Genomic DNA, 13896 nt, shown 5'->3' with positions numbered 1-13896 from the left:
TATCCTTAATCGCTAACGTCTACTACATCTTTTTTACACGTGCGCAAGTTGTGCCCTGTCTCACCGCAGCGCTTGCAGTGCCTTTTGCCCTGCTTGCCTGCACCTGTTCGGGCCCTACCCTCACGCGTTTCCCCCTCTACCTGCGCCTCAACGTCGCGTTGGGCTATCAAATCCTCTGCCTGTTCCTTTGAGAGGTCTCCACCCTTCTGAATCCGCTTTCTTTTACGTGATTTGCGCTCAGAAGCAGCCTTGTTCGATGCTTCAAGCTGCAGCACTCGGGCTGCCAATAACGTCTGCCCATGTAGTAGCATTGCAGTGCCTCTCTGCAGCTGATTAACAATCTCCACCATTGGAGTTGGTGATGATCCTTGGTGCTTTTGAATACGATCGCGAAGCAGCGTTGATTGAGACTCTATCTCGTTGGCGTTGGTGGGTGTCTTGGGGTTCCATTGGGCCCCCCCTGGTAGAGGTGGTGTTGGCGCCCGAAGCTTGACATCAAGCTTTGATAGCACCACCAATGGGTCATTAGGCACTAAGCCAGTTGCCTTAAAGCTTGATGTGATGTTTGCCTTTGAGAACGCCTTCTCAAAAACCTTTGCAAACGTTGCAATGAAGGCCTTCTTGTCAATTCGGCCAATGTGGTCTGTTGCCAAGACTCTGATCTCTTTACTATACTCCCGCTTTAAGGGGGCAAAACAGCCCACATCAAGCGGCTGCAGGATGTGCGACGAGTGTGGAGGCATACACAGAGTAATTATCTTGTTCTCCTTGCAAAGATCCTGGAATGCAAGCGACTTGTGGCTTTCGTGGCCGTCAATTATCAGCAGCACATGGCTACCCACCCTCCGGCCCTTAATCTGCTCAATGAAGTGCCTTAACCAGGCTACACCAATATCGTTTGTAGTCCAGCCGTTGTCGCTGACCCCAATGCGCCATTGGGGCCTTAAATCAGGGTACCAGGACGCGTCATGGTTCTTTGCTTTGAAGATAAGGTAGGGCGCGATTGCCCAGCCTATCGCGTTGATCGCAGCAATGAAAGTTACCCACTCACGGTCTCCCTGTTGCAACCCAATGGGCTCAGTACGTCTCTCTGATGCAGTGACTACTTTGACGCAGTTTCCAATGCCTATAGTAAAGCCAGTCTCATCAAAGTTGTAGGTATCTTCATCCAGGATGCTGTACTTGGCCTTAACATTCTGAACCAGGTCAAACCAGGGCCCAATGACCCCTGGATCGCTGCACAAGACTCTCTGGCGATCTCTCTGTCGAGTCATATGCGATTTTAGTCCAGGTTCGCGTTTGACGAAGTTTGAAGCCCATCGTGGGCCAACAGGCTTTGCGCCGCGTGCAGCGCGCAGTTGATTAGCCATATCTTCAACACAATAGAGCGTTGGGGCAAATCCTTGGGAATCCAGCTTCCTAATATACTGCACAAGTGTCCTCTGCTCTGTCCTCTGAAGATTCGCTGATTTAGGGTGGGTATCGCGTGTTGACTGCGTCCCAGCGCGTCGGCGGCGGAGGGTTGCCTCAGAGACCCTGTACACTGTAGCAGCGCGTCGCACGCTTAGCTCTTGAGGTTTCTTAATTGCTTGAAGTGCAAGCTTGATTCTGTCTTCTTTTAGGAGCGATTCCAGGTCAGGTGGTTGGTCCATTGAGGTTTGAAGGTAGGAAGGCCCAATGGTTTGTTGGGGTGCGTCACTCGCTTGACTGCGTCACTCGCTATGCACTCACGTTAGCTCTATATTATATACCTACTTCTTAATACTTAATAAGTACTAATAAACTTAGTATAATATTATATAAGCTCTCTTATATAGCATAGTTTTATTATAAGTTATATAATAAGCTAACTTCTTAGTAGTTAAGCCTAAGTAGGTATTAAGGTTATACTTTAAGCAAAGCTTATAAGCACTATTTAATTAGTTCTTAGGGATAAAAACTATTAGGGAAACTAAAGGGGTCTTGCACTAAGGAGTATAGATACTATCTATCTATCTTAAGGGTAAGACGTAATAATAAGTAGTATAGAGTAGACTGTCTAGCTTAAAGGTTAGGTTAAGATCTAATATTATAGATTAATACTTAGGTTAAACATAAACTATAAGGGTTATATTCCTACTTGCTATATACTAAAGATATTCTATAGTTATTCTAGTATTCTATAATATGCTAGTGTTAGGATATCTTAGAATATTATAGGATTCTTAGAACAACACGTAACATGTTCTATAGTAGCGTTCTGCTAAGGCTTTAGAACATAAGGGGTTATGTTGTTATTAGTCCTAATTGCTAACCTTCTTTAAAGACCTTTAGGTTATCCCTAAGTATTATTAATCCTTCTATCTCTTATCTTCTGCTGTGCCTCTTCCTTAGGTTTATAACAGTAGGTCTTATATAGAGCTTATATAGCTTATACTAAGCTTAGTAAGCTTAGCTTATAAAGCTTATATTAAGCTTAGTAAGCTATTATATTCTTTATAGTATATAGCAAGTAGAAATATAACTCTAAAGGTTTATATTTAACCTAAGTATTTATCTATAATATTATATCTTAACTTAACTTTTAAGCTAGATAGTCTACTTTATACTACTTATTATTACTTCTTACTCTAAAGATAGAAAGATTATATCTATACTTCTTAGTATAAGACCCCTTTAGTTTCTTAAATAGTATTTATCTTTAAAAACTAATTAAATAGTACTTATAAGCTTTACTTAAAGTATAGCCTTAGAATTTTAAATACTTTTAAGATATCTACTACCTTAGAAAATTAAGCTACCTCTAGCTTATTAAATAATATAGATATAACTAATAATAGTACTACTTATATAGGTAATATAATAGTTAATAAACCTAACCTCTACTATAGTAAATATAGTAAGCTTAATAATTAGCTTATATAATAAGACTTATTCTTTATATTCTAGAGTAAGTATATTAAAGAGAAAAAAAGAGCTATACTTACTAGTAGTAATATATATAGTATAGTACTTAAGTAGATTAAGCGTTTTATATTATAATATACCTTAGGTAATACTTTAGATAAAGTAGATATCTAGATAAAAGACTTTAATACTTTTAAGAAATAGATTAAACCTATATTTAGTATATTTAATAAAGTCTTTAGCATAAGATATAAGATTTAATATATTAAATAAACTAAGTTAGCTACTAACTATACTATAGAGTTTTAGTAACTTACTATATATACTATAGTAGAGTATTATTTACCTAATAGAAGGCCTAGCACTTTATTAGAATAAGATATAAGGAGTAGGCACATAATATAGAGCTATAGCTTAAAGATAGATTCTAATAGACTATTAGAAAGATAGATAATTATACTATACTTTAACTATATATATATTTCTACTACTATAAATTAGTATCTCTAGTAGTAAGTCTTAAACTAGTATCTTTTAGATTAGAAGCTAAAAGGTGCTACTATTATAATTAAGAACCTAAAGTATAATTAGGCCTATCTAGCTACTACTATTTATAAGTTTCTTTTTTCTTTTCTCTCTTCTATTATATATAACTAAAAAGTAGTAATAATATAGTATAAAGAGCTAGTTAGTAAGAAAAGAAGGTACTTATTCTAGCTTAAAAATGTAGTAAATATATAGGTATAAGATTACTTCCTAGCAAAGAAGATATTAGTAAGCTAATAGTAACTCTAATAGCTTCTTAATAATAGTAGCTAAGAAGAATCTAATTTATATAATAATAGCCTTATAGTATATCTAATTAGCTATTAGAATAATCTTTTAAAGAGATTAAAATTAAATAGTATATCTTAAGTAGTTCTAGAATACCTAGTTAACTATTATAATTATAATATAAGCCTTAATCTTACTTATTATATTAATTATTAAAAGTAAGCTTTAAACTATATCTAATACTAATCAGAACTATAGTCTAGTAAGTTTAATAAAAGGTAGTATTATAGCTACCTCTCTAGGTGCTAAAAAATACTATAGGTAGGTTAGCCTTAGATACTTTTAGATAACTTATACCTAATAAACTATTAGTTATAAGTAATAATAACCTCTTATTCTTTATTATAGACTTTATAAAGGGAGTAGGCTATATATAATATCTATATATATAAATAAGAAGGTACTTTTTACTAATATTCTTCTTATATTTAATAGAGATAATATTACCTTATTTCTTAAAGAAATTTACTAATAGTCTAGCTTCTACTAGTAGACTATTAGAGATTAAATTTTATAACTTCTTAGCTACTATAACTCTACCTACTAAGATATTATTAAGATAAGTATAACTAACTTTATAATTATATAAAACTCTAATAACTAGTTAGGTATAAAGAAAGTTATAAGGAAGTATTTTTATAACCTTAATTAGATATAGTAAAAAAAAAACTAAGAAATTGTTACAATTGCCCTTTTATAACTAACTAGATGCTAACACTTAATAAGTGCTAATATGCTTAGCATAATATTATATAGGCTCTCCTATATAGTATAGTTTTATTATAAGTTATATAATAAGCTTACTTCTTAGTAGTTAAGCTAAAGTAGGTCTTATATAGAAGCTTATGCAGCTTATATTAAGCTTAGTAAGCCTAGCTTACGCAGCTTACGTTAAGCCTAGTAAGCTACTACACTCTCTATAGTATATAGCAAGTAGGAACACAACTCTTATAGTTTGTGTTTAACCTAAGTATTAATCTATAATATTAGATCTTAACCTAACCTTTAAGCTAGACAGTCTACTCTATACTACTTATTATTACCTCTTGCCCTTAAGATAGACAGATTATATCTATACTACTTAGTGCAAGACCCCTTTAGTTTCCCTAATAGTATTTATCCCTAAGAACTAATTAAATAGTGCTTATGAGTTTTGCTTAAAGTATAACCTTAACACTTACTACTAAGTATAATACTAGCTTCTCCTTCTCTAATAGCTTAAGATTTTAAGCAGCGCACTAGTAATACTAAGCTTACTAAGTAGATAAAAAATAAACGCGCTGCTTATAATGTCCCTAACGCTTATGCAAAGTATATAATTTCTAGAACTAAATAAGCTACTTAACTATGCTGTTAAGCTTATAATATAGGATTTAGACTACTAATAGTTTAAAGGAAGACTAGAGCTAGAACGCAGTTCTAGCTACTGTACTAGAAGCTTAAAACAGCATAATATTTCTTTAAGTTTAACATTAAGGTGTAATTATGTTAATTGCTTCTTAGGTGCTTGCTAATATAGGCAAACACCTAGAGGGTGTGTTATAGAATCAAGCATTAAACTGCTATTAGGTGGCTTGATTATATAACTATAAATTGAGCACCTAGAGAGGTATAGGAGGCTTAGGCCTATAGAGGCTAATTAACTAGTATTAAGCTGCTTAAGCCGCGGCAGAAGCTTAATTAGATAAGGTCACGTAACCTACAGGATTTTCCTTTGTATTTAACACAAGTATCGTCCTATAGTATATAAGAAAGTAGTCTATTAAATAGATCACCTAAATATAGGTTTACCTGCTCAATTATAGGTTCTCTATCTTCTCTAAGGTAATATAACTACTTAAATATGTACCTTGTTTAGAACTTAATTAAGCTAAAATACTAAGCTAATTAGAGATTACTATAGCCTAGACTTATTATACAGTCAAGGTAATTAAGGTTATATAATCTAAACCTTCTTAGTAATTCTAGAGGGTTGCTAATTAGTAACTTACTATAATATACCCCTTAGGTATATTAATCCATTAATTACTATACCTACTTAATATAGTAATTATACTTTCTTCCCTTAATTAGTAATTTTAAAATTTTTATTATTATTGCTCATTTACTATTATAACTTTTCTTAGTGCTTTACTAAATTAAGTAAGTAAATAATTATACTAAGCTATATAGTAAATAAATAATATTACGCAGTATGCTCACTTACTTTAAACTCTAACTCTTTTAATTACTTCTTATGCAATATAATTATCCTCTTTATTCTAACCCTTAAGTATTACCTACTATAAGTTATTCTAAGAAGCTTACTAATCTAGTAACTTTCTTTACTACTTATAAGACTTAATCCTAAAGTCCTACTTAAGAAGTATAAATACTTACTCCTAAGGAGTAGCAGTATATCTCTAAGGCTAAGTAATCTACTATTATTATTTCTACTTCTACATAATTTATACTTGCTACTACTACTAGTATACCTAATTAGCTAATTAAGCTTCCTAAGCTCTTAGAAGAAGATAAGCTTATTCTATTCTAAGAGATTAGAATAGTTAGGAAGAAGTATTACTTTAGGTGCTTAAAGCAAGTATATAACTTAGGTAAGCTAGTTCCTAATTAGTGTTATAACTATACTAATAGAAATAGCAATTACTGCTATAAGTATACTACTTATATCTACTATAAGTTTAATAAGTATATAGTATATTATTATAATCTTTATATTAAGTACTCTAAAGATAGTACTCCTATAAGCTTATTAGTCTCTTTACTCTAGTTATACTGCTAACCCCTAAATAGGTAAAAGAGTAGTAGATCTATTAGGACTAGTTCAAATACTATATTAATTAGCATATAAAGAGGATTAAGGTACTTAGTGCTTATACTTCTAGGTTAATAGCTACCTAGCCTACTTAAATAATTATTAAGTAGGATAGTTAGATTTGTAAAGAAAGTAGGGGGAGGACTAGTATAGGAGGAACTAGTCTACTTTCTTCCTAGTCTAGTAGACCTAGACTTACTAGACTAGTAATTTCCTAATAGGGAAGCGTATAGCCTAAAGAGGTAATAAAGATATAAAAAGAGTAGTTATAATAGTATATATAACTAATAATCTTTGTTGCTAGGTATAGAATAACGTAGGGGGGAATAGGTATACTTATACTTTCTTCCTCCCTACTATATTACTAAGCAGAATATTCTAGATAATACTAGACTATTCTTATTAGTAATATACTAACAGGATTTATAAGCAGATTACGCGTCTATACACGCAATCCCTACTAATAATAGTAGTATATATTTATAAGCTTATTCTAGAAGCTTCTCTATACTACTAAGAATAGAATAATTAATATCTCTAGAAATAGTAGAGCTATAGGCTTAGTAAGCACAGGAAAATACTCCTTAGAGTTAGGAGATTCTATAGCGTGATTACGTTAGCGCTATACCTAACTAGGAATTTACTAGAGTAAAGAGTATTCTAAGTTATCTTAATAACTTTACAAGATTACTAATTATTCTATAGAGGTCTCTATTCTTAGCAAGTATGCTAGTACTTAATCTAATTAAGGTTTATCTAAGAAGTAGAAGAAGGACACTAAGCTAAAGGTAAGTTACTAATCTAGATTATTAGTGCATAATTACTAACTTTGCTTATAAGGTTAAAGATAAGAGTGCTTATTACTCTTCTCCCTCTCTAGCTTATATAGATTAAAGCACTAGCTATATTACCTATAATAATTATCTATACTATACTCCTACTAGTATTACTACTCTATAATTAGGTCTTTTAAGTAGGTACTCTAGAAATACTAGTATAATAAGATTATTAGCTAACTTTTTATTAGGCTATATAGATGCTTATAGGTCTCTACTACCTATTCCTAGTTGTAGTAAGCCTTCTTATTCCTATAGATTAATAATAACTAGCTTAGCTTCTCTACTTCCTAGTAAGCACCTTGCTTATACCTAATCTAGAGTAATTAAGCCTTCCTCCTTTTAGCCTACTACTTCTTATAGCTTCTTTAATCTATCTAAAAAGGGTACTCTTATTACCTACTACTAGAATATAGGTTTTAGTTAATGCTTAGGTAATTAGATAGTACTTAACTTTAACTAGACTATAACTTTTTCTACTTAGTATTAGAGTACTATTAGTAAGCTCTAGGAAGCTACTTAAAATATAAGTTAACCTTAATCTCTTTACTTCTTTTACTAATTAAGTTTTTTATCTTAGCCTTCTACTACTTAAGGTTTATATACTTTAATTACTATTTATACTTACTTATCTTATACTCCTTAATTATAATCTATAAATAATAAGATTACTTATTAGAAGGAATACTTAGAATTACTTAGGCACTATAAGGCTAAGGATAAGCATAAGGCTTATAATTAGGAGAATTTTTTTAATCTATATAAATAGTTATATTAGGGGGGTATATAGAACGCTAAGTCTACTACTTAGTTATCTCTTACTAAGTTCTAATTTGCTAAGGCTTCTACTCTACTTCTTCTAGGCTCTATTTATATTCTAGTTATAGCTAATAAGGCCTTTACTATTCTCTAAGAGGTATTTATATCTACCCCTAATCTAAATTATCTTAAGTAGTTTAGTTAGACTATAGAGTAGTATGATATATATATTAATGCTTGCTATTTAATTATTAGTTAGTTTACTATATTTATAGTAACTATTAATTAGATCTTTATAGTCCCTTATCTAAATAAGTAGTTTCTTATTTAGCTAATTGCTTAATTAATGTTTACTTTTCTTTCCTTTATTCAGTAATCTACTCTGCCTATAGTTAACCCTAATAATTAATATTTTCTTCTATAATCTAAGTATCTTAAATATTAATTAGTACTTTAAATAAGTTAAACTATTACTTAGTAAGCTTCTTAGTTAATCTTTTTATAGGTATGCTCTTAGTATTAAGGTACTTAACCTTAAATAATTTCTTTAAGTGTTTCTGCCTAAGCTATAGGTTATATATATCTATATAATAAAGCTTAGTTATAATCTACTTATTCTTCTCTATTATAAGCCTAATTGTTTGCTAGTTATTATACTAGATATTCTAGACTTGCCCTAGGTTAAGAATAAGCTTACTAAAGAATCTCTTAATTACTATTATCTCCTTAGCTATATATTCTAGGGTGATTAGCTTAGCCTCTATAGTTAAAGTTATAATTGTTAGTTATCTAGTAGCTTTCTAAAAGATTAGTCCTCTAAATATAATTAATATATAGCTATAAGATAATCTTTAAGTAACTAGATTATTAGTAAATAATATATTACTATAGATTATAAGATCAGGGCTATTATAATTGCTATACTTAATCTTATTATACCTTATTTAGTATAGGTAGGTAATTACTTAATTAGCTATAGCATAATACTCTTTACTTAGATTTAGAAGAAAGTATAATAGTTTTAATACTATAAAGGTAATATTAGGCCTTATTATAATTATAGTATATAGTACTAATCTAATCTTTTCCTAAAATAACTTAACCTCTTGCTTAGTTACTTCTCTCTAATTTAGGATTAGTTCTTCTAAGAGGAGCAGAGTAGATAGATAGGTCCTATTCTCTAATCTAAACTTCTTTATAATCTTATTAATATATATATTATAAACTAGAGTAATTATTCTCTTTACTTCATCTTTTATTACTCTAATCTTTAAGAACTATTCTATAAGTTTTAGATTCTAAATCTTGTACTTGCTAAATACTTTATTCTAGATAGCCTTAGCTTCCTACTTATAGAATTTATAGAATAGGAGTAGAATATTATTAATATAGAATAAGATAGTATTAATTGCTCTTTATTAAAGAATAGGTAGAGCTCTTCTTTTAATGCTATAAGTTTAAGCTTAAGTAGTATTCTAGGGAACTCCTTATACTAAAGGAGTAGAGATTCTCTTAATCTATATAATGCTTAATTTAGTTAAATATTATAACCTACTTTCTTAAACCCTATTAGTAGTTTATAGATTACTAGATTATCTAGGGTAATTAGAGTATTTAGGAATGCCCTAACTATATTATATTAGTATACTTCTAGATTAAACTAAGCTATAATTGCTATTATTATTTAGAAGGATTAAGTAGCTAAAGTAGCTATATATATACTTCTTAATATATTATTTTCTTAAAGATTACCTCTAATAATAATCTAAGCTTTATACTTAATAAAGTAGCTATTTTAATTAAACTTATAGGTCTATACCTACTTAAGTAGAAGTAGTTAATTATCTTTTAATCTAGGGATCTTAGTCTATATGCCTTTCTATATAAGCTAATTAATCTCTTTACTATAGGCTTAGAGAAACTAATCCTTAAGCAGATATTGCAGTAATTGTTTCTAGGTCTTTAGTAGTAGTAGGAGCTAATCTTAATAAGGCTATTCTGCTCCTAACTTTAAAGTCTTGGTATTTTAATTGCTTAGTATTACTGCTATAATAATTAAGTTAATAGTCTTATAACTTAGCTAATTATCCTAGTCTCTATTTAGACTAGGGAAGAAGGTATTATATAAGTCTAACTATAGATTATTTTCTTTGCTTAGATCTGCAATTAATATATTTACACTTCCTTATAATAATCTACCCCCTATCTAATTATTATAATCTAACTTATTCCTTTATACTAGAAGGTATTTACTTATAGGTTAATTAATCTTAGGTCTTAAGCCTTGTTAGCAATAACTTAATTGTGTTAGTAGATTGTTTTAACATGCTTTGCCTAGTGTTGCAGATGCAGCTTAACTAGATTAAGAGGCAACGTTAGTTAAGTGCTTACGCATTAAACCCCTAGACCCTATCTAGTTACTAGAGATAGGTAGATTAGCTCTTATAGGAGAGTTAACTCCCTGTTAATTACCTGCTCCTAAATCCTCCTAAACGCCTATACCTTAATTAATTAGTCTAGGTGTTTGCTTAGGAGTAGCTAAACCTATGCTTTCTAATTAATCTGCTTAATTCTCTAGATACTTACTAGCCTTGTGTGCGTCCTAAGCAGCCTCCGCAACCTTAGTTTCCTAATTAGTAGGTAGGCCCTCTATACTAGTTAATATTCTAATCTGCTTACCCCTAAGATCTTGCTTAGTAGTTAATTATTCTAGTTAGGTTGCCTAGTACTCTTCCTCTAGGACTAGTATCTTAATATCTTGTCCTAGATTATTAAATTCTCTAATATAGAGCATGTCTGCTACTTTAATTGCTTAATCCTTTAGTATTTTATTATCTTTGCTGCTTATATAGAACAGATTCTTATTAAACATAACGTTTCTTATAATAATTACTTAATTAAGGGTAGGTACCTAGATTAAATAGATATTAGAGGCTTGATAGCTAACTAAGTACCTAATATAACTATAAGGATTAACCTTAAATCCTTACTTATCTCTGCCTGCTAATTGCTCCCTATCTAAAGGATATGCTTAACAGCTATAGGCATATATTCTACTCTAATTAGGGCAGAGATTAGCAGTTCTAATCCTAATCTCTAGAGGCTTGTACTAGCAAAAGTACTGCCTAAACTAGGAGTCTAGAACCTTATTAGGTAATTAATACCTATAAATAGCTATAGGGCTTAGAGCGTAAAGGTAAGCTGCAGCGTCTATAACCTCTAGCTAGAGGTAAGCAGGGAGGTTTACTCTAATCCTTATCTTTATAGATTTAGTAATAAGCTCCTGCCCTGCCCTCTCTGCTAATCTGTTTAGCTTATAGGTATATAATAGTAGAGTAATAATCTTAATCCCTCTTTCTTCTGCCTATTCCTTATATCTTAATTAACCTCTCTATAGTCTTATAGTAGTATTGTTATCCTAGTAGATTTTAATAATCTGCTGCTAGTATTTCCTTATAATCTTGCTCTTAAAAGTAGTAATTACCCTTATAATCTTATTAAGTGTCTTGCTCTAAATATTAAAGTTAAATAGCTTGCCTAAGAAGTTATCCTTAATAATTAGAGCCTATTCTTTATAAAGCCTTCTAGTTAGCATATTAAACAGATCCTATAATATCCTATAGAATAGTCTAGGTAATTATTCTCTTAGCTTTCTTAAGATTACTTATGCTAAGTAGGTAACTAAGTAGTGCTTATAGTTAATCCTTTTTATACTATTAATTAAGACGTTTCTAGCTAATTTAATAAGTAATTAGATTAAGCGTTTGCCTAGATAGCTAGATTATTTATGCTAGAGATCTTTGCTATTAGACCTTTAAACAGAATAAGCTAATTAGATTGCTTTAACAAGCATAGGTAGAGCAGTATAAGAGCTAAACTTAATATATTTAATAAATAGTAGCTTAAACTTCTTCTTAAGGGTTACTAGTATAATATTGTTTTCTAGTAATCCTGCTTAAAGTGTCCTATCTAATCCTAGGTACTATACACCTGCTTAATTAAGTGCATTACTACCTATAATATTTATATAGAAGCAGTTAACTACTTTAATATTCTTAAGCAGGAGATCCTCTATTTAAGGTCTATTTTGTCTGTTTAAGAAGTTCTTAATTAGCCTATTACTAGTGCCTAATACAGGTAGTAATTAAGTGCCTGCGTTAACTGTTTCTAGAATAGTTAATACCTTAAAGGTACCTAGAATAAGGAGGCTCTAATTATTAATAAGGTAGACTACTAATCCTCTATTATAGATAGTACTTTTAGAGAGTAGATAGCCTTAATAAGCAGTGCTAAACACTAGTTTAGGATTAGCTAGGAAGGTGCTTAGATTAAATAGGGCTGCAACTATAGGACCTAGATATTTAACTAAGGAAGTTCCTTTATTATTACTAGGATTAGAATTCTATCTAGACTAGATTACTTATTTCTTAATTGTAGTCTATTCTAATTTATTAGCCCTTTCTTTAATCTTAGTTTTATCTTTATTGCTTAGATTAACTAGTATACTATTAGCTAGGCCTAGTCTAATTAGCGCAGTCTTAAGGCATTAGCAGTTAACTAGCTTCTAGAAGTAGTTCCTATTTAGCTTATAGGGGCATTTAAATAATTATTTATCTTTCTTATTATTTTTATTCTAATTAGAGATTAATCTAAATATTAAGTAAACGCCTAACCCCTTATTCTTTAGAGAGAGGGCTTGCTCCTATAGTTCTAGAGTAAATACTTAAGCAAGTTTATTAATTATAAGTAGTTTCTCTCCTAAGGCTGCTTGCATATTAATATAGTGCTTTATTAATTAGGACTATTCTAGAGCAATCCTGGGAGCTAGAGCATCTAAGAAATCTATAATTGCAAGCTGTCCTTTAACATTAGTAATCCTAAACGCTTAAGCCTTGCTATAGATTACCTGCTACTTATTAAACTACTTATTAGCGTTTATTTATCCTGTTCTAGCTTTATTAAGGTGTAATTAGTATTACTGCCTAACTAGAGCTATAGTATTAGCATTAGTAGGAGCTAGATTATCTTTAAGGATTTAAATAAGGGCTTAGGGTGTTAACTTGTCTTAATTAATTATTTTGATTAAAGCTAGTGCTATAAGATTAGCCAAGACAGTCTTATTAATCTAGTCTTAGAGATTACTTAGCTTGGCAGCCTTTCTAGACTACTAGCTAGTCTAGACCTTATATTAGTAAACTTGCTTAGCATGATTAATCCTGCTAATTATAGTAGTTAAGATTGTTGTTTCTAAGGCGCTTGCTAAGCTGCCTGATAGAGTACCTGCAGATTCTTTAAAATCTAGGTAGATTAGCTCCTGTTAATTGATAGGGGGTATAGTTTTACTATCTAGGTTAATCTAATCCTATATCGCCTTGTCTTGAGCGTGTAGCTTAAGCTGAGTATACTAGTATAGCTAGTCTAATCTGCTCCTAAGGAGGATCTAACTGGTTAAGAGTATTTCTTCTATGATTAGAAGAGTTAGAGAGGATTAGAGTAGATTTCTAGTCTATTTAATTAATTTAGTTGCTTAGAGTACGCAGGAAGAATTGCCTTATAGCTCTAGCAAACTAGGCTTATAACTATTGTTAATTATAGATTGTAAGCAACTAAATTAATTAATAGACTAGAACAAATAATTAAGTGAATTAATTAGGTTCTTTATCTTCTCTAAGGTGTTGTAGCTACTTAAATATATACCTCGTTTAGAGCTTAATCAGGCTGAAATACTAAGCCAATTGGAGATTACTGTGGCCTGGACTCATCGTG

The sequence above is a fragment of the Boeremia exigua genome, assembly GCF_020726555.1.
Source record: "Boeremia exigua strain MPI-SDFR-AT-0100 chromosome Unknown C7974scaffold_5, whole genome shotgun sequence".
NCBI lineage: Eukaryota > Fungi > Ascomycota > Dothideomycetes > Pleosporales > Didymellaceae > Boeremia > Boeremia exigua.
The sequence above is the reverse complement of the archived record's forward strand: the minus strand, read 5'-3'. Positions refer to the sequence as shown.